The sequence below is a fragment of the Protopterus annectens genome, chromosome 11.part0 (genome assembly GCF_019279795.1).
Source record: "Protopterus annectens isolate FY-2018-M chromosome 11.part0, PAN1.0, whole genome shotgun sequence".
NCBI classification, from domain to species: domain Eukaryota; kingdom Metazoa; phylum Chordata; order Ceratodontiformes; family Protopteridae; genus Protopterus; species Protopterus annectens.
Window position 1 is genome coordinate 871,601,133 of NC_056745.1, and position 23,207 is coordinate 871,624,339.

Consider the following 23,207-nt stretch of genomic DNA (forward strand, 5'->3'; position numbering starts at 1 on the left):
ACTATGTGTAGCATACTGTTAGCCCTGTCTGTGTGACTACTGTGATCCAGGTCAGTGGGGTCGATTGAATCCAACATGCATTGAGCGCAGGTGTTGGTACATGAGGAGTCTTCCCAGTTCATAATGGAATAGTTGAGAGTAGCCATTATTATGGTTCTGTCTCAGACCTAATCTTCCCCATTACAGCACATTATGACAGTTGGGAAGTCCACGACCTGGTGGGTGATCTGTCTCAAGGTGCATTTTGAATTCCACTTTGGCACAAAGATAGTTGCTCAGCATAATGCATCTGATGTTAAGCAAGTGCAATTATCATGGGGGTGTACATATCCTTCAGGAATATGGACACACCTGCGGCCCGTGTGTTCCAATAAAGGATAATAGGCAAGAGGTGAAGGATGCGTTATAACATGGTCATGCAGGAGTGCTCTCCGGAGTGCTGAAACATGTTTCAGCCACTGCACAGATATGTTCTCCATGTTAGGGATTGACATATGTGCGTCTGTATAGTGTTTCTGACATGTATCATTGTGTAGTGAGACCCGCAGTTTATTGTTTGGCTGTCCCTGTAACAGCAGTGGACCCTCACATGAACCACGCATGATGAAGGCACTATAGGGGAAGCATGAGCCCTAGGCAGTATCCAGACTCCCAGGAGTGACAGGTGCAGGCCCTGTCTGGCAAAGCATCATGGTCGCTCAAGCATGTTATCCCAGGACGACAGATACTGGATACCCTGTGACATGCACTACTACACTAGATAATTGTGGAATACAATCCTTTTGTTCCTGTACTACAGTATCATGCTGGCCAATGGCAGAATGCTACCCAGGGCTTGGGACATACCTGCATGGGCTACAAGACCTGACAGTTCCTACATGTGTTTCCATGCAGTCCAGGCTACTGCATCACAGGTCCTGCACAACATGGAATATACCAGAGCCATGTGTATAGTTCAAAAGGTGGTCTGAGTGTATGAGTATGTGGCTAATCATGGCAGACAGGCAGTTGACAGTACGTATGCCCTCGTATAGGTTGGTGTGTAACATAGTGCTAGAGTTTGCATTTACAGATGAGTACTGTTGGGCATGTTTCCAGTCATTTGTTCAGAGGTGTGAGACAATTATGCAAACTATGTCATACAGTTTGTGTATTTCGGTGTCTGTCTCTTCCTGCTTGGGGGGGTCACTTGTTTGGCAAGATACTTAGACGTGTCTGTGAATGTGTGTGATTTCCGGTAGTGTGTGTGGGTATCCTTACTGTGTTCTGGTAAGGGTATGTGTTGGTTGTGTTGATGAGCTGCATGTGTTAACCTACAACTCATGACTGTCTAGTCCAGTCATGGCTGTAGACTGGGCTGCCTTCCAGCTTACCCCTGTAACTGCATCCCAAACAATGTGTGGGGCATGGTGTTAGGTGGGTCTGTCAGTGTACATGGCATAGAGATTACATTCCCCCAGGATGGCCACATACACAAAGCTGACATTAGGAAACACCAGTAGCTGACTAGTGGACATGCCTGTATGAGCAGTCAGTACTACAAGTACCAAGTACTGTATTTAGTCTGCGTATTGCCTATGAAGATGTTTTAGACAGTGATGCTCACATGTAAATATCTGTGTTATGGACGAGACAACACTGGCTATTACGGAAACATTATAGCTACCTTTAGCAGCAATCCTCCTCTGAGGAGCACATCACATCCTGTTAGTTGATTACAGATGATGTGAATGTCTACAGGTCTGTTTCCTTCTCTGGGTATATACTCACATATCCACCAGGGCACAGACACCTACTCTCCAAACAGAGTCATATATCAATAGACTCTGATGCATCTATCAACAAGATTAGGATATAATCAGATAGCATGAGCCATCACCTATGATGCGGCTATTACACATGGGCAGTTGTCTCCTACATCTTACACTCCTACTGCAGAAATTACACTGGAGTTAAAGATGATATGCAACCTGTTTTATTACCAGTGCTGTGCACTACCTTACATACAGTATGTGCAGGTGGCTGTTAGGTTGGCAATGAGAGATTGGGCTACACAAACCTGGTAGTACAAACAGTGTGGCTATACTCTCAATATCCACTCTATGTAGTTGTGCACATAGCCATTTGGTCCAGCCCTGTAACAAGGGTCACTACACATTTGCATAACATGTACACATGCACAGCTGTTATTGCTTGCAAACTATAGTAGAGAGGTGGATATTACATGTGTTATTTGCATGGATAGTTACCTGACTCTTCCAATTATCTTTGCTATCATGCTGCTAACCTGTCAGATGAATACTAATGCTATGTATCCTGTCATTGAGTATTGTAATTGCCAATAGACATAACTACTCTTTGCATAACATAACAGAACTGCTATGTAGAATAGAATACAGATCTGCCTAGAATACTGTACATTACACAGTTATTGGCACAATATCCCACAATGCACACCATATTTGTACGGTAAGCCCACCTTTAACATGTTCATCTTACCTATACACCCACACATATGTTGACTGTTACAATATATCGACATATACCATCCCCTGTTATAGCACATACTTGATGAACCAATCCTGACACTGACAGTGGCTGGAAGCGAATTGGTGGGTTCCAAGCACATATCATCCCCTGTGGTGTATGCGGAGTGTGCTGTGTGACCTACAGCAGTACACACATAGAATACTACAAGCATTACTACTGTTCAACAATACATCACTACAAGATAGCTATTTCCACTATATGCATTGATTACCCTGTAATTCTTACAGTACAGGTACTACATACACAGACATACCATATGTTATACATACCGTCTTAGTAATCGGAGGTGTTATTAACTAGTGTAATACTCATTTTCGGTTCGTCTTTCAGTGTTTTGTACTGTCTTATATGTAGATACAGATGGTTTGAATGTGTGGCAAGGCAACTTTTTATAGTTACAGATCAGTAACATGTGCTATCCTGATGACCAATTGGTGTTCCTAAGTAGCTAATTACAAGCACATCAGCTCCGCTGCTACTGCCTTAGCCAATACCATGGCTACAGTGGAGTATAATCAAGTACTCCACTTGGGCATTGTCCCTTTGCCTTACTTGTGAGGAAGACAGCGTGGAAGTTTTGTTTGGAATCTATTACAATAGCTGTATGGAGATGAACAGTAATATATTGTGTGTAATACCTAGAGGATTTGGTATAAATGTGAGTACTGCTGTTATATTTCTGAACATTGCTACTTGTGCAGGGTTTGTCTGTACCTAATACTTCTGCACATGTTTCAGTCTGGCCAGGTTGTTTGACCAGCTCAAGGCTGCATAGCTATGCATATAATGTTAGGGAGTTTACAGAGTGCTTACCAGATATATTTAGTTTGGTGTTACTGTGTATCATACTGGGCTAATAATCAGTACTCGGTAAAACTTCCTGGTGTACGAAACTTTCAACACTCTGAAACGGGATTAGTTCATACAAACCCTGTTACATCAGCAGCTGTTCAATTGTATAATGGCAACTATTTCACATAGGGCCATGTTAGTGTGTCAGTGCCCAGGTATGTTAAGATTTCAGCAGATGTTGTACATTAGTTGCATAATTGGTTATGGTATGACAGTATGTATTGATGTAATTATTTCGTTTGTGGGGTACATGTTGGTGGGTGTACATAGCACATGCAAGTGTGTAGGAACCCCTTTTATACAACATCTATATATGTGTGGGTGTTCTTTCCCTATGTGAACACCTATCCCTTAGTGGACTAATACTATGGCAATTGTAGGCTGATTCATTAAGGCACTATTAAATGCTTCCTGTATAGCATGCAGGTACTGTTAGTCCTTGAATCCTTTTGGCAATACATCGTAATGTAATAAAGTTTTGCAAAATGAAAGCTGTCTGTGTAATTCTGTCATGGATATTTGCAGTCATTGCAGTTGTGATGGTGACTGTGTCCATAGAACATATTTGTAATAGTGTATTGGCATATGCTCCTCATATATTATGTTCATATTGTTTGGGGGGGAATGTGTGATTGCTGTGGTCCATGTTATACTCAGATATGACCACTTTGGATGCTGTCTACAGAAATGTATGTATGTGTGTGTATATATATATATATATATATATATATATATATATATATATATATATATATATATGTGTGTGTGTGTGTGTGTGTATGTATATATATATATATATATATATATATATATATATATATATATATATATGTATATATATATATATATATATATATCTATATAAATCTTTACATCTAAATATATTTATTTATATATATGTGTATATGTATATAGATATATACATTATCGCATACGTTTATCTGTACCTCCATAGATGTGCAGATGTTTTAACCTATCTATATATCTACATATATATGTATATCTGTATATATCGACATGTCTATATATATATATATATATATATATATATATATATGATCATACATCTTTAATTGGGTACATGGTGGGTTGTCCTATTTCAACACATTCCTCCCTTTTGTGTTTTAACCTGTCTGCATACACAACTGGGATAGGTACATCCCAGATAGCTTAGTGTTAGACTGCTCTGAGGATAGAGTACATGGTTGCGGGTTCTACTCCTGGAAGGTGTTATTATTTTACCTCTCAGAGTAGGCACTGGTAGGGAAAGTGTGAATAACGCACATTTATGTGGTCATGAGCAGGTTTGCCTGTGGTCTGTGCAACATTAAGCAAAGGTCAAATGTGTGAAGTGCTTCTCTGTTTACTGTGTTTCAGCGCCACTTACCATCGCGCAAACACATGGAAACCCGCTTACAACTGCTTAAGAGTGCTTTAATCCACCTGCATCCAAAAGCCCTTATTCTGGCCCTTAAAATAACCTAACTGCCCTTGCAGGTCTTGAACCCAGTACCATGAACACCACAGTCACTGACTTTACCATTAAGGCATCTGAGATATGTATGAATGTTATAGTATTTAGAATATACATTGTACTACAAACATTCCTCACTACTGAAAACAAATGTGACAGTCAGTTGGTGTACATATGTCTGATACATGTTATTGTTCATACGTTTGTGAAATTAGGTGTTGAAATGTGACATGGCAAGGTGTATTATGAATGAGAAAAGTTCTTGCTTTGTGTCCTTTTTATATTGTCCACATACTTCATGTATGCCCCTCCAGTTCACTTATTGGACATCCGACCCAGGCACTCCGTGATGCATGATTGCATTACCCATTATTCCTCTCCCACCCCAATCTTCACATACACAACAACCACTCCTTCTATGGTGAATTAGGTTAATATTAATTGTTAGAATACCAGAGCTGCATGTTTTTTGTGTACACTCCAATTTCTTTAGAGTGCTTCTGTGTCACAAAGTGTATTCATAGATGTTTATATATATATATATATATATATATATATATATATATATATATATATATATATATATATATATATATATATATATATATATATATATATATATATATATATATATGTGTGTGTGTGTGTGTGTGTGATGTGTGCAGACATCACTGATATATATATATATATATATATATATATATATATATATATATTTTTTTTTTTTTTTTTTTGTATTAGTTTGTAACAGTAATACATATGTAGACTGGAATGTGTTGGTTCACAAACTACAGTACATTACAATGTACTGTACATATGTACACAAAGTGGCTGTCCCATTTGTGATCATTACAGTGAAATGCATATGGTATAAGGTGTAGTCTCAAGACCATGAAACATGTGTACACCTCAGATGGCTTAGTGGTAAGTCTCATGACTAAAGTGTGCATGGTCCAGGGTTCGACACCTGCAATGCTTTGCAAGTGTTCTTTACTGTAGAATAAGGCTCATTTAAGCAGTTGTAAGCATGTTTAAAAGTGTTTGTGTGACATTATAGCAGCGGTTAAATACAATTAAACAAACTTTGTAACGTATAACCTGTGCACGCAAACACGCCCACATCTGCTAACTACTCCTGATATATACATGTCAGTGATGTAACATCTCACTATGTGTTGACATAACATTACATTCTCTGTTGACTGTACTCTCCAGCACACTTGGGTTTATGTGGGTGTTTTGAATGTTTATTATACAGACGATTACTACCTATATATGCAAGTTGTGGTTAAGGTATACTTTTTCACATGATAAACATCCCTGCCTTTATCGGGATTGTAACCTTGAATGCACAGATACTATGCGGATGCTGTAATCATTACACTGTTGACATTAACGTTGCTTCTGCCTATTTCCTATTTAGATGATTTCTATGTGTAAGCTAGGCTAAGCAAAGGGCGGAGGCCCCCAAACTCACTGAGCTTCACGTACTCTTGAAATAACAACATACAACAAATGTACTGTGAGACAGTACATTATATTCCTAACTACATTAGGCATAGCCCCTCACTGACACACTTCAAGGGAAACCTTGTTGTGTGAATGGGTAACAGACTATACACCCCTGGGATCATGTGTCCCAGAAACATACAGCCAGGGGGTGGGGGTGCCTGTCCAGTTTGATAGCTGCAAGACCTGTTGGGGGAATTGAATTGTGTTGAATTGCTACATTAACATGCCCTCTTTAGATCACTAAGTGCCCCTATCACCCCCACAACCCCAGTCTTCAACAGCTTCCAGCAACTCTGCCTGGAATTGCTTCATTGGCTATGCTTGACAGGAGCTCAGTTACTTCATCAATGGTGCGGGGAAGGCCAGCACACTGTAGCTATGCTTCTAATTGCCCTTGGGCAGATAGGTAGTAGGCTATCTGTGAACTTCTAATGTGCAGGCCATCACAGCCATAATATGTGAATAAACAGACCTTCAGATCACAATATACAGCGAGAAATCACCATGTAATCAGGAAACAGTTGAGTACAGCAAGAACATACAGAACACTGATACTTAGTCACTCTAAAAGCCTATCTTGGAAGTTAGAAGACTTGTATAAGTTTAAGGCTTTCTATTGCTTACCAGTAGGTTACCTACAGGGGAGATGAAAAACAAGCACAGATGGGGAACATGCATGCAATGATACCATACCGACCTATGTGTCAGCCTTAGGCTTTGGAATACTGGCCAAGGCTATTGGCGCCCCCATGGTGCCTTATTTAGGAGAGTCTCAAAGGTGAATACCAGCTCTGTAAACAGCACAATAGCAGATTCAATGAGGATTATGCTACTCAACACCAGGGGTTGTGATCTCAACATGCATGCACTCACAGCACTCCTCAGGATGTACAACATCAACATCTATACATTAACTGAAATCTGTCTTAAGGGTCCTGAGAGCACACCAGCACTACCAGACTACAACCCATACCACACATTTCATCCACAGAACATGGACTGACAGACATGGAGGTGCTGTATCTATATTCATCAGGGATACCTACACCTCCAGGTTAGTGGGCAGCATGATACCTCTGTGATCATCCATGTACAGCTAACATCAGCCACAACTGCAATGTGGAATGTGGCTTGCTACAGATCACCTCCATGACCCAGGACCTCCACTCCATCTACCTTGAGACAGTGAAGAACATGACAGTCCTAACACACACCCTGGCATTGGTCGAGGTCAATTACCATGCCATTAACTGGGAAACGTACTCCAGTACTTGCTTCCAGGCCCAGCGCTTCCTAGAATGTATCACCTCATATGCCCTGTATCAGGTGGTAACCTCCCTAACGTGGGGTGGAAACCACTAGATGTGGTCATCACCAACATGGGCAACAGGTGCACTACAGCGGAGGTTAACTGGTCACTGGTTAGATCTGATCATGAACTATTCACTGTTTTCACACCCTTGCATCTCCCCTACTCATGGATACCACAATGTATACCTTTCCTACAGCTAAATTTACACTACTAGTGACAGGGTTGAGGGGGTTTCACAGCCCCCACACTAAGGGGAAACACTGTTCAAGATACAGACAGATTTACAAATGCAGTCTATAAGCACCTACATGGATGTATGGCTTGTGCCATCACTGGTAAACCAAGACTCACTCCTCCTAGACAAGGACACATCACCGGCCTGGTGGACCTCTGCAATAAACAGGCTATACTACAGAAGTAGGACAGTGTTCCAGACACACAGCAAATTCCACATAGGTCAGACATCCATGACCACTATTAGTATGATACTTAGGTCCCTCATGACATCATCCAAGGCTAACATCAGCAGGAGAATATGCAAGGATTCGAAAGATAACCACAAAGCCTTCTTTGGCTATGTCAAGGATCTACGTGGTGACACACAGATATGCACTGTGCTGGTGAAATATAGCACAAAATATGCTGACCCGACTGATATCGCCAACATCCTTGCAGATACAGTCAGTGCATACGTTACCCCCTAATGAGCCCACAACACTACCCGGAAGGTACAGTATCCCAACCATCAGAGTCACACTGCTGGAAATGGCCCTCTCTAACAACAGAACACAGCATCAATGGAGGCAGATGTTGACCTAGACTGCATCTTGCAAACTGTACAAGACAACCTGCCCCCCACCTAATTAAGCATTCCTACCTCAGCCTCTCCACAGGCTACATGCCCATACAATGCCACATGACAACGGTTATTCCACTCCATCAAGGTAGAATCACAACTGACCATGGTAACTGCCACCCCATAAGCCTGACTAGCCTGGTCTGCAATGGTATGGTTTGCATCCTCATGGCACTCATTAACAATGACATTGGTAACCTCCGAACACGTGACCAAACCCAGGTCAGCTTGGTTGAGTGCAGTTCATGCCTACTGAACCTGTTTGACGTCTTACATACAGTCACCAAGATGTTAGATGATGGGGAGGTGGTTCACACATACTACCTGGACCTCACCAAGTCTTTTGACACTATGCTGCACTCAGGTATTATTGATAAACACACCAGCCTGTACATTCACCCATACATCACAGGTTGGGTTGCCAACGGGCTTACACACAGAACCCACATGGTATGACTAGCGGTCTCCAGGGCCAACTCTTGAACAGTCATGACTGGTGTCCCACAGGACTCAGTCCTGGGAGCCCTACTATTTGGCATATACATCTTAGATGTACAGGCAAACACAGGTGGACTACAGCAGACCATGTTTGGCAATGACTGCAAACTGGGAGCCATGGTTGATAGTCCATCTGACACAGACATCCCTCAAAGGGCCTCACAGAGAACATCACAGGATGCCAATGACACGGCCTCCAGCCAAGTGCCACAAACTGCATGGTCATTCCATTGTGGAATTGGCACCCACATATTAACACATAAGCAGCAGCCACTTTAATACAGATGAGGTAATGGGGTATCTGGGGACTAAGATAGATAGTGACCTCCCCTTTGACAACCATATCTCCACAGTAGTTAGGAAATCCTTCTATGTAGGCCATCTGATTACTAAAGGATTCCCATCTAGACATACTGGGGTTATAGTGCCCCTTTACTCATCACTCATAAGTCCCATCTTAGGGTATAATAGCCCATGTGGGATGTATGTCAGAGGACATGTCCAACAGCTGGGGGGTCCACAAATGTACCTCACCAAGGGGAATACTGGCCTCCAACATATGGCCTATGTAGCCAGACTGAATAAACTCCTTCTTTACTCAGTGGCATCTCGTTTACCCAGAGATGATCTCTGCTGGCCAACACAGCCATGTTGAACAGGCTTGATGGATATGCTCCACCTATGAGAATCCATGTCACAGTGAGCCACATACTGTAGTGACCTGAACCTTGCCACAACAATAACTGGAAGATGCTGGAGGGACAGCTTCCTGTCACAGACAATCCCCATACTTTGGAACAACATCCCTAACTACATTATACAGAGCCCCTCACTAACACTCTGCAAGAGAAACCTTGATGGGTGGATGGGGAACAGTAGATGCACCCCAGGGATCCCGCCATTGGCTCTGCTCCACAAAGGGACAGTTAATGAATCAATGGGGTGGCAAAAGCTGACACATTTTAGCTGGCCTTATGAATGGATTCTGACAGTTGGCCAAGTGCCTACCTATGAATCTATACATACAGTATCTGCATATGCTGATAGCTTAATTTACTGTTCAGGTGTTGACTTACCTTGTGCCAATGGCTGTTGTCTGTGCAATAGTTGACGGCTGCCTATGTTGGATGCACACAGTAGACTGCCTATACATGACAATTTACAGGTAGTCTTGTGTGTGCGCCATCCATTTTTACTGTGTGTGCAGGGGGAGAAAGGTGTCAGTCCCTAGGTGCCTACACTCAGTGTGTGTGCTATAAGTTCCCTCTTTGCCAAGGCATGGGCATACTGGGCATGCTTCCATCTGCCTACTGGGGCTGGCTCAAGGTGTTCATGGTCTGAGTACCTCTGTGCCTGTGGGGCCCTTGGCAATGGTGGTGGGCTGTGAGAGCCTTCACCATTCTATCTCTGCTGCAGCTGTTTCTGCAGGACCATATTGTGTAGCATGGCACACACTATGAAGATGTGGGCACATGTGCCTGGAGAGTACTGCAAAGCTCCACCAGATATGTCCAAGAAATGGAACCGTGATTTCAGCATCCCAAACACATGCTCTATGATGATTCTGGTTTCTGCGTGTGCCTCATTATGGCATTCCTGCATGGGTGTGTGTGCATTTCTGATGGGAGTCATCATCCACGGTTCCAGTGCATAGCCAGCATCCCCCACAAGGTTGCCATTTGGGATGTCCCCCTGGCAAATAACCGATACAGCTGTGAGGTATACCAGATGTGGGAGTCGTGATAGTTTCCAGGGCTGCCAGCACACACATCTGTGATAATGCCCTGGGCATTGCACATGACCTGGCAGTTGATGGAGGGGTATCCCTTGTGGTTTATGTAGCACCTACCCTGCTCACCGTGTGGTGACTTGATGTGTATGTGCATGCAGTCTATTGCACCCAGTACCTCCGGGTATTCTGCCACACGGTGGAAAGATGCATATTGCTGGCCAACTCCTCCTGTGGTCGGGAGAAGTATATGTGCTCATTGGCATGTGGTAACATGGCATCTAGGAACTGATTTAGTACCCTGGATGCTGATGCCTGTGAGATCCCCATGATATCCCCAGTTGGTCTTTGAAAGGTACCTGTAGCTAGTGTTCTCAGGCTTACACATACCTTTGCATCCACTGGGATGGGTTCCCCTCTGTTTGTTCTGGCTCTGAGGTGTGGCCAGCACAGCTCCACAGGTTGCTGTAGGGTGCCCCTGTCCACCCTGTAAAGCTTTACTATCTCCAGATCATATAGCCCCTGGTAGGTTACCCTGGGTCTGAACACTCTCCTCCTCCTCCTCTGGTGCCTGTGGTGGTCATGTGCATCATCCTCCACACCATCTTCAGTCTCCAACACATGCTGGTGAATCAAAGCTATGGCAGCCCCTAACATGTACATAATAAAATTTCCCCATCTGTATACACCACTGGTGCAGAGTCTATGGGAATACACAAATGTGTGTGAGGTGCTTTCACACTTTATAGTATTGTGCTATGGATGCTGGTGATGTAAGTGGGTGTGTATGAGCTATTCCAGCTGCTGCACATCTTAATTATGGGTTTTGCAATGAGTACTGCAAGTGTGGGGACTTTACTGTGGAGATCTACTTGCCTGCCTTGATTAATCTGTTGCCATTAAATTCACTTTTAGATCTGAATCCCCTCCCATTATCAGGCATGCATTCACCTGCCGTCTTTCTTGTTTTGTACTGTCCCTACCCAGTCATGGCAGAATGTGTCTTGTAGCTGATATACTGCATATCAGCTTTGTTCTGCTTTGACACTTTGCTGTTTTCTTTGCAGTACAGCCCTTCCCCTTCCCTGTTCTGCAGGTAGCTGCTTGCAGCCTTGTTAACTGTTGTCAATGGCCCACTGTAGGCTCCTAGGTGTTAATTAGTCATTTGTACTCCAATTTCATTGCTGCAGCATTTCCTTATTTCTTTCCTATATCCTTCCTGTTTCAGCTGCAGTGCACGCCGTGCATACCCATTTACCGGATTTACGTGCGTTTTCATCTCCATTCACATGCATACTTGGTTACCTTGTGTACTCTCAGCTAAGCATAGCTATGGGCAATTCAACACATCCCTATCCTACAGCTTTGCCTGGCTAGGGGCAGACCGGTTTAGCAATGCTCTCTTGATGTCATCTTTATCTTAAGGGCTCACCTCTGTGTTATAATGCTATGCTGTGAGGTGCATCCTTACACCAGCAGGGAATCTGCGATTCACTATTACTCCTCTCATTTGCATGGCATTGCCTACTAATTCCTAGTTACTGAGCATAACACTGTCACTGCCCCTTAGCAGCCCTTGCGCCATGAGTATGGTGTAGCATGCTTGCCATTGACTATTATGGGGAAATCGTGATATGTTTTTCATTGCGTTTTTTTTTCTATATTTTTATATATTCCTTGCAATCCCCTTTGCGCACCGCTGCTCTGCGTTTCCCTGGCGCGATAGTGCGACTATATATATTAAATGTTAATTTCATATTTTGTACATTTTTTATGCCAATGGCTATATATTTAGCCATTGGCATATATTAACAATATAATACATGTGTTTGGTCAGCTATCATGGCTCCAATTTTATGTTTGTAAAAATGCAAACCGTTTTCTACGGTTTACATTTCTGCATGCTTACACTACACCTACACCACTTCCTGAATCACTACATACCTTCATTTGCATGGTACACTGCTGCACATGGGGTAATTAGCATACAAGGCTCAGGAGTTGTGTGGGCGTAGCATACGCAGGTAGTGCACGTGGGAACAGCTCGTACCTGAATCGCTCGGTGGCCATCTTTGGTGTTAGAACGCCAACGCTACACCTGCACCTGGCGCAAGCTTCATGAATCCCGGGGGTTATCTATTAAAGCCATCTGTACAATTCAGATGTTTGCGATGACGTGAATAAATACACACATAATGGATATGCAGGATTTTATCTTCTCAGCTCATTTCTGTCAGAATACAGTGTAAACCCACCACACACATACCCCCACCCACATACCTCTCAACATCTTAGCTCAAGAATGAAGGAGAAAGCAAAAAAAAAATGGTGGACAAAGGACCAGCATTAGACAGTAACTGCATTGATATACTTAGAAATTTGCTGGAAGAACAGGATTTGAATTAGCATGCTTTTTAAGGCAATCATGTCTGCAACACAAATGTCTGTCAACATTATTTAATCACTGTGGAAAGACCACAAATGTTACAAGAAAACAGATGAAAATATGAGGCAAAATCAGAGACAATTGAGAGTTTCTATGCTCTGCACACTCACACACACACACACACACACACACACACACACACACACACACACACACACACACACACACATAAATAAATTAAGTACTTATCTTCGTACAAGATGGAAGAAGCAGGCAAAGTGCATGCAAAAAAAGGTTCCCACACCTGTACTTCTGCACTTGTATACTGACTCCTTCTTGCACTTTCAGTTTCAGGCATTCCCAGTTACCTGCGGCAACCTGAGCCAGTAGAAACAGATCCTCATTGCTTCATGCAGCAGTGATGGTTGTTGATTAATGCTTCTATGTTTCTGATATCCTGAACAACAAGAACAAAGAGCTGTGATGATTGATGAAGAAAGCCTAATGTGAGAGAGCAGATTAAGCCATTTTTTTGTCGCAGTTGTCCTTGGAAATCCAGGCATTTGTGGAATTATGAACACACCGAGCAAAACAGAAAGTCAACTGTTATTTTTAATTTAAAAATAATACTAAGCTTTCTCAATTTAATATCATTTTTTTTTTAAATTTGGGTGTCAGTACAATGAGCCACCCCTGCTTATGGGCTACTTTCTTTTAAACTGAGGTAACTGGTAATTCAGTACATGTGAATGGCTAATTGTTGTGCAATACACTGTGAGCATATTACTGCAAATTCAACATTGCTATTGATTTACAAGATCAAGCACATTATTTCATCAACATGTTAAAAAATTATAATTATTCAATTTTTATTAACGCCAACAGACTCAAATGTTAAAATGTGAACAAGCAAACAGTAGCAAAGAGAAGAATGAGAGGTAAAGAGTTGAGGAGACTTGTGCTCCCTAATTTAGAAAGTTGTTAAAGAAATGTGCAGATCATGATTTTTAGTCTCTAGCAAAAACACTGCAGCAATATGAAATGAGGAGAAACAGGGACACTGGCAATTCAGTAAAATGAGATGAACCCTTAAGTTCTGCTCTGGTCAAGCCAACAATGCCCCAACGACAGGAAAGAAATAATGAAAGCACATGACACATTGATGCAGATGAAGCCTGGAGGTGACTGACACCTCTCACAAGGATAACACACTGCTAAAACATAATGGAGTATGACACCTTTTAATATTGTAGAATAGATGCCGTGATTTAAAGTTCTAGCTGCAATTAATACAATAAAATTATTTATATCTTGGTTGAGACTTACAAAAGAAGTTGAACTCCATGGAAATAGATTTGAAATCTATTGTGAGCTAGAAACACAAAAAAATAATTAAAGATTTGAGTAGATAAGAAGGCTTTATAGGATGTGAAATGTATTTAAAGGAGATTCAAGGTTCTGCCCCAACCTAAATGGGCTGAAAAGTAGATTATATAAGGCAGGCAAGCAGATAAATAAAATGTGAGTCAATAAAAAAGAAAATTGACAAAGGAAGGCCAATACAACTTGGAAAAAGATTAACGGAAAAGCAGTGGAGAACAAAATATTTAATCCCTGGAGTATCCACATGTTCTAGAAAATTTCATATAAATGTTTGTGCAAATACTTTGTATACCCCGAGTAGGCTGTAAATGTTTTCAAAGGTATCAGACCAATGTTGAAGATATTTAAATGGCACAAGGTAGAATGTGGTGGCACATTTTTTGAGACTGTCCTAAATTAGAAAACATTGAAAGAGATCTACAAGACCTAATACAAGAATTATGGCCTGTACATTACCCTCTTTTCCCATGATGCTCTTCTTGGGGATTCTGAATGGAGGGCAATGGGAGAGGCATTGGAGATCCTTACCATGAGTATTGTTACTGTTAGGGAAAAAATAATGACAAGGAAATGGAAAAAAAGGTTAATCCTCACATGATAGAGGAGTTAATTGAGTTACCTCTAATTCAATGATCAGATGACTTAACACTTGAAGATGGAAACATGCCTTGATGTACACGCACACAAATATATATACCCATTGTCAATGGAATAATGTTAATATCAAAATGTCAAAAATGCCTTTGTCGACATGAGTATGCATGCACTAAGAACCAGCCTATGCACATTCAATCTTTCATTAAAAAATAAATAAAATAGAACATCATTTTTTTATTGTTTAGTCCAGTATTTCTCAATCGCTGGGCCACAGCCCAGTATCAGGCTGTGTGTGTGTGTGTGTGTGTGTGTGTGTGTGTGTGTGTGTGTGTGTGTGTGTGTGTGTGTGTGTGTGTGTGTGTGTAAAATGCCCCAGTTAGAGATACCTGATGGCTAGTGTTACTCAGGCTCAAACCCAAACACTGTACCTTAGGTACAAGGAACAAGAGCCTGAGTTCTCTACCCCTACCACCACCACCTGTGGTTCAAGGAATTGAGTCCTTAGCTGATTTTTTGGCTCATACTTTTGATCCGTTCCTCTTAAAATTTGTGGTTTTCTGCCAAATCAGGGAGGAATGAATTCACTAAATAATGATAATCGTTTAAGTTTCAGTCTTCCTATCATTCAGGAAATGCATGGAAACACAAAACATTTTATTCCAGCAACTTTCTAAGATTATACAAGCAATGCGTAAAATGTTGTCCCTGGTTTTGGACCTTTGTTCCCCCCAATAAATTTTGGCTTTTTCCAGATTTCTTCTGCTGCAAAGTTGACAGATATAGTTGAGTGTCAAGTGCATTTTACAAGGAGCTGAGAGCTTCAGGGGAAGAGAAGTTTAGTGCTGCTTATGCCAACTCTGCATTGTTAGCAGCACAACAGGTAGTATACTTCTGTTTGATGCAGAAGGGTGTGGGTTTTACTCCTACAGTAGGTAGATGGATCACTGTACTGTGTTGTACTTTTAAAGGGGGTGGATGCTGCAGTCCTGTGAATGCTCTCCTTTGAAGGAGTTACCTAGTAACTATGAACCTGTTATCAGTTTGCCATCCATTCCCTATTGCAATATTACTAGCTTATCATTTTTTGATGTAACATAGCCAATTTATTCTTCGTGGGCTGCAAACACTTTATTTGTAGATGAAACAATGAAAAATAAGATTGTTTTCTAGCAGCAACCTCTTCATTAGTTACAGTTCTCTTTAATGTGGAATTAACTGTTAAAGTTCTACATTTTTACATACAAAATGTAAGTTACTGTTGGAACTAGTGTTTAGAATTGAGAGACGCATACATTTATCTTTATTAAATTACATACTTTACATATATAAATATTTGGCGTGTGTACGTGATAAGTGTTTGGCTGACAATTTGACATCCTCCTGCTTTAGAAAGGTATTTATGAGTAAATTTGTTGGGACTGGGCCCTCATCTTCTAAAAAAATTATTTACCAGGCCCCCCTCACAAAGGTTGGAACCACTGGTTTAGTCAACTATATGCAGTCAACGAAGCAGTTTTTGACCTAACACTCATTTAGCCAGTTTGCTAGTACCTATTTATATATTAGCATCTATATATACATATGCAGAGAGAGAGGGAGATGGTGCTATGTACACTGGTATTTGTTGAACATAGTTTTGGCCAACATCTGTTTAGCGCTCAGCATTTGGTCGAATAAAAGTTCGGCGGGTGTGCAAGATCACACAATTCTCTGAGTTAGGGAATATGCCCTTTCCCTGATTTTCTGTGAACTTGGATTTAGAATATAAATATTTATCTGGGGTGTGGAGGATGTGTTTTGAGGTATTGCATGTACCAAGGCTGTTTCTTGGTGAAATGCATAAGTAGAGTGTTGACAGCATTTTTGACCTTATGTGGTCGATGATTGTAACACTGACATTTTGTCGATTAGACAAATTTATATACTCTCCTACAGACAGATAGATATAGATGTATGCCCAGATATTGAACATTTGAAACGTTGAAAAGCAAGTGATCTAACACAACTGGTCCATTACCAGTCCACTGAAAAACAACAACAAAAAAATGTAAAACATTTTTCTGCAAGATACCCCCATCACCCCCTGTTAATTATATATATCAACTCCAAGCCTGCACTACAGTGGAGATAGGGCAAATTCCCCAATCCTGTCTGTACTGTGATGTCACACAGAAAAAAAAAGTTGGTATGTACAATGAACTGATTTTGATCAGCAAGCCAGCTTTTTTTAGGGTCAACTAATTAAAATTTCGACCACTTGTCTGCAAAGCATATTTATATAGACCAAATTGTCAAAGGTTTATCTTTCCTTAATCTGTCAAGAACTTTTAGAAATTTAGTTAATACTTGCTCAATAGCAGTGGAAAAGCTTGCATACTGCTGGACAAATGTTGATAAAATCTGATGCATGAGTTGTACAACAGTCTGAAGATATATTTTATTGCTTCATTTAAATATTAGAACAATGCGAGTCTTGAATTTGAAACTAATTGGAATTGTAAATAGTTTGCAATAAAGAGATTTAAAGAATAAACTCTGTGGACACAGGTATGATATACAGAACATGCAGAGAGGTTACCACAGCTGCAAATTGCACCGAAGACATGAACACCTAACATAGAAGCACAGACCACAGTACTACTGTGCAACCATGAAAGAACATCGGCAAGCAACAGACATACCTCAGCATCTATATGCATGAATACCATCATCAGGTTCTTTCCTGACTTCTCTAGTAGTATGACATAAAAATATCAATGGATTATAACATCAAGGATCACCAACAATAGATGTATGCAGTCTGAAGGAAGACCTTGATGTAAAGCCTCAGAGAAATTCTAACATGCCCAAAGAAGCAATATAGAATTCAGAAGGATAACGATGTCATACAATTTACCAGAAAACAAATTATGTGCATCAAATATTAATCCATTTTGTAAACCAAAGAAGCTTAAACTAAAAGAAATGCATTGCACAATTAATACGTTTTTGTATGACAGAGAAGGCAGTCAACAAAAGAGGTTATCCCAGAAGTATACAACAAGAAAATCTACATGTAAATCACATTTTCTATCTGTATACCTAAATACCAGCAAATAGCTATTTTGTACATTGCTGATTTGTCTAATATAGTGCAATCAAGACAGATATGTTATATTGTCTAAAAGAAAGGTAAAAGTAGACACATACAGTCTGAAATACACATTCTTCTAAAACCTTAGCTCTGACAACAGGCTAAAGATCTTTCTAGCTAACACCCTGGTTTAGAACTTGGAGCAGAACTCAGTAGATTGCATATGAATTATACATGCCTGGATTAAGAAGCATAAACTGTCCCATACATTGTGATAAGCATGACACACATATTTAATGAGACAAATAATGCAATGTACGCAATGTACTTTTATTCTGTAAGATACAGTAGCTTTAATCAGAACTCTAGTTTGTCCTTAATAGTCAAATAATGCTGTACTTTCCACTACCTCATAGCATGTTTTCAGTGCAAGACATCTTATGTTCTTAGTTAACAAAAATCATAAGTTGCTCTCAGAAATGCACTTTGTAAAATATCTACTGGTAAAACACTTTTACTTTTCTCTCCATTTCCCCTTTAATGCTTAAATACCATCCTCAACTTTACATCAAGGGGATGCCAGGCTGACACAATTCTCTTTGCACCAATTTACCGAGCTACTGCTCTGCTTAAATTCAAGACAATAAAGCTGACATGTACTGTCCTGACATGTGAATTATTACTACTTAAGCATTGTCCAATTGACATTTGTGTAGTCAGTGTACTGTCATTGAATTTTTGTTTTTTTTCTTTGTAGACTCAGGCTGAGAAGTAGGTTTGTTATGTGAAGATGAGCATTCACATATTTCATTTCAAATGAACCAGCTGTGAATTCATTTTTGAGCTAAAATATCATGCCTTAGGACAATAAAGGAAAGTCAAAAGATCTTGAAGACCAGGTCCATCTTCTACAACAACACTAAGGCCAGTGTAGGGCAATAAGACCACTTGGATGGTGAAACTTTCCCAAACTGCCACTCAGCCTCCTTCAATCAATAATACAAGTTCTCTAGATCTGAGTTTGCATTTCGGAAAAGGGAACAAGAGGTAACCACTGCACTGGTTCAGTGTGCTTTAAGCTAAGACAAATGATTGTTATATTTTTTTGTTTAAAATGTTAATGCTGTAAGTCAAACATCAGATGATGTCACTTCATAAACCTGATGGCCTACTTTTTATTTTGGAAAATATACAAATAATAGTGAGTCATTTCGTTAAAGTTTTGTTTCTATCCACATAACACCAAGGTACACTTTAGTGGATGAATATTTCAGCATAGAATAAAACATCTAAGTAAGATAAGCAAGATATTCAAGTATGGTTGGAAAAAGAATTGAGAGAGTGTTCAGAACCTTGGTAGCAGATCAGAGAACAAAGCAAACCAATTTGCTCCCATAAGCCCTATGAGTATTATGTGTTGGGAGGAATATATGATGTGAACCACTCATGAGGAAAAATAAGATTTATTCACTACTGATGGAACTAGACTTACCAAGGCTAACCTAAAAGGAATGCATTCCTGGTGACAACTACCTAAAAGATGAGTCAAATGCATGCAATCATAGAAGCCTTTCCAAAAACTGAAGTAGGAAAAAATAGGAGCCAAATTTGCAAAGACCCATCTGGAGCTATGAGAATGATTTTGGTTTTATGTAGTCTGACCTTCTGGGTGAATGTCACCACAGATAAAATGGAAGAAAAATGTATGAGTCCAAGTGGCCATTTCTGGGCCTGAGTATTCCTGGGGCATTTCATAAGTGATCAAATGAGGAAAATGTAGTTGATATACTTTGTACTGATTGGGGAAATGAGTACTTCATAGCACTACCTCACCCACTTTCACAACAACCTCAAGCCACTGAGAGACTGAGGCTCTATTTTCAGTGCATTAGTAAACAACAACTGAGCTTGTTCTTTGGGAATTAAGTTGCTTAGTCCATTTATGTCTACAGTTTGCCTGAACACTTTGGTCTTATTTGGTACTTTGGAGGATGTGGAATAAAATGATAATCATTTTTGATGTGCTGCTTATTCATGGATAACTCTTTTTTGGGGAAAGTGGAGGGCCTCCAGATCTGCCATGTCTATGAAAGAGCGGGGCCTCTGAAAAAGGAAAATATGTTGAGATTGGCCATTTACAAACACAGAATTTCATATCATCCAGATGTAAGAGTCCTTATCCACTGTCCTTGGTTACAGATTGCAATGTTGACAGCTGAGATAGACAGATGATCTCTACCTCCACTACCACTTTCTTCCAACCAGAAAGGTTTGTGCAAGGCTCCAGAGCTATTTCTGGCATCCATGTCTAGGTGTGCTGCAGCTCCAGGAAGAGTACTGAAAACCCTAGCATCTGGGGCTCTGAACTTTCCTGAAGTTACTTTAATTATTGGGCTGTCTTCCAAACTATTGCTGATTTTTCTGCTGTGTTCTGCATCTGAACAACCTCTGTCACTTGTCCCTATTCATCTTAGAAAAGAAGTATTGACATGTCTGAAATTTAAGTTTTACAGTATTAAGGGCTTTGTTCTCCTTTTCAGTTTTCATTAGATGTGCCTTTACTTCAGGTACAGAGAAACAAGTGCCCTTGAAGGGAGTATTCATGAAGATCACATTGGTGCCTTTGTTCTTAAATGCAGCTGTCGAAACAGAGATGTCAGGCTTAGGTGTCTCTGATCAAAAACTCCATTTTATTATGGACTAAAGGACATGATTGGCTTTCTTGGGTATGGAGGCACTGTAACGGGATTTTCTCAAGCTGGAGTGGTGCTATCTTTCAGAATATTCATCACTGAAGGGATCATCTTTGAGAATTGCAGGATAGACCTAATGGCCTTCTGCATTTTGGCAATTAGTATAGATGATTAAGGCTCTGAGTTGTTAATAAGCCTATTTCCTGTAGTCAAAGGTACAGGATTTGATTATTTCTACCTCCATTTCTTACTGCGTGACACTGAGCAGTCACTTATCCAGATGGTGTTCTCATGTTGCCCATGAAAAGGGACACTTGTGTCCAATGGGCTTACCTGGTTAACAAACAAATAAAATAAATAAAAACCTCCTTTGTGTGAGTGTGTGCATATGTGGAAGTCACCGTGTCAGTAGACCAACCCAGTTCTGAAACATACTCTCTAAATATTCCCCAGGGGGACAGGGAAGTTGGCATCCTTCACAACATCCACATCTACTAAGGGGGTGTCTGTGAGAAGTTTCAAGGTGAATCCTCTTGCCTTCTTCAATATCTTCAGAAGGCATGACTCTAAGGAGGAGGAGGAAAATACACTTTTTTTGTAGCAGGCACCAGAGTTGGAGGGCGTGCTGAAGAAACACCAATGCTCTCTGATCTGCTGTGCAACAGTTAGAAAGGTCATGGAATCAAAGGGTGATCACTTCAGCCTTAAATTTGATGCTGGTATCAAGAGGTGGCACTGCATAAGTAGGATCCACTACAAAGGTATGTGTTAGCTCTGCATCAACATCATTTTGGAGATCTGTCATGGCACTAAGAAACTTGCAGACAAAATCTCAAGATCTAAGTATTAGGTCCCAACTTTGATACTAAAAGATATGACATTGATGTTAGTGTTAATACTACAATTTTTATTAATTTTTTGTTAACAGATCTTATTGATATATATATATATATATATATATATATATATATATATATATATATATATATATATATATATATATATAGTATTTAGTATGAGAAGAATATTCGGAGATCAACAGGCTGGAAGGGAAAATTAGTACAGTGCAGTTTCCATAGATGTTACACTAATTACACAACACTAGGATGTGTGCCTTAAACATAATGATTTGGAGTGCTAACAGCTTGGCAGATCCCAATAAATTAAGCAGAGAATTGTAGTATATTAACTACTCCAAAGTAAATGCAGCCTTCCTACAAATTTAACAAATCAGGAACATCAGTATCTTAAATAGATCCCTTTAAACACAGCTTTTCAGCTGAGTTGGATGATGAACACCAACATGGAAAAAGCAAAAGAGCAACAAAACAACTGCAAATCTAAAAAAATGTGCTCAAAATTATCCAAAAGGCAGTGAAACCACCAGTCATTTTTTTTATTCACCAGTACAATAATGTACTTGAATGTAAAGAATTGAGGTGGCAAATCACTTTGGCAGCTAATAAACCACCAGGACAGAATGGGGTTATTAATACTAAATGTCTGTTGCAAAGTAAAACATTTAACTTGCTTAAAATGCACCAATTTTTAATATGGGATGAATAGTTAAACCTATGTGGGTATATGATGAAAGTGATTGTTTATTTAGCTCATTATGTCAGCTGGGGTTTATGTCATTTAACATTCAATGTATATAAGAAAGTTACGTAAGTAGTTAATTCCTTCTGATAAAGTTCTTGTTTACAATAAAGAATGAAAGCACTTAACTTTTTAATATCTGGTGGTACTGGATACTTTTGAGCATCATTTTTATCTTTTAGTTGATGGACAGATGAAAACAGATGTCTTAATATGTAGGTACACCTTTTATGATTAGGATGATCTAAATGATGCACATGGTAGCTTCAAGGCAGTGAGACGACTGGAGAGACATAATTATGACACTGTGTTTGGTTTATGTCCCCTGAAAACTAAGAAAAAGGATCTAGGTAAGATCCTAGGAGATATAATTGACTTTCGCTAAGAAATGACAATTGTAGGAGGTGACTTGAACAGAATTTGTAATATAAAAGATGTCACTGGTGAGCCTAGTGGTCAGGCTGTTTCTGCCAAAGGGAAATATCTTCAGAACTATTTTAAAGATTTTAGATTACATGGCATTGTAGTGCTGAGGATGCACAAATTAAGAACACATATCAATTGTCTAGACATCAAAAATGGATTAATCTAGATAGGATCAATATGACTTGGGTGCACATTTATCTATCCAGACAAGTGGCAACTCATCCCATAATAATATTATCAGATTGCACACTATTGCTATTGAAAGTG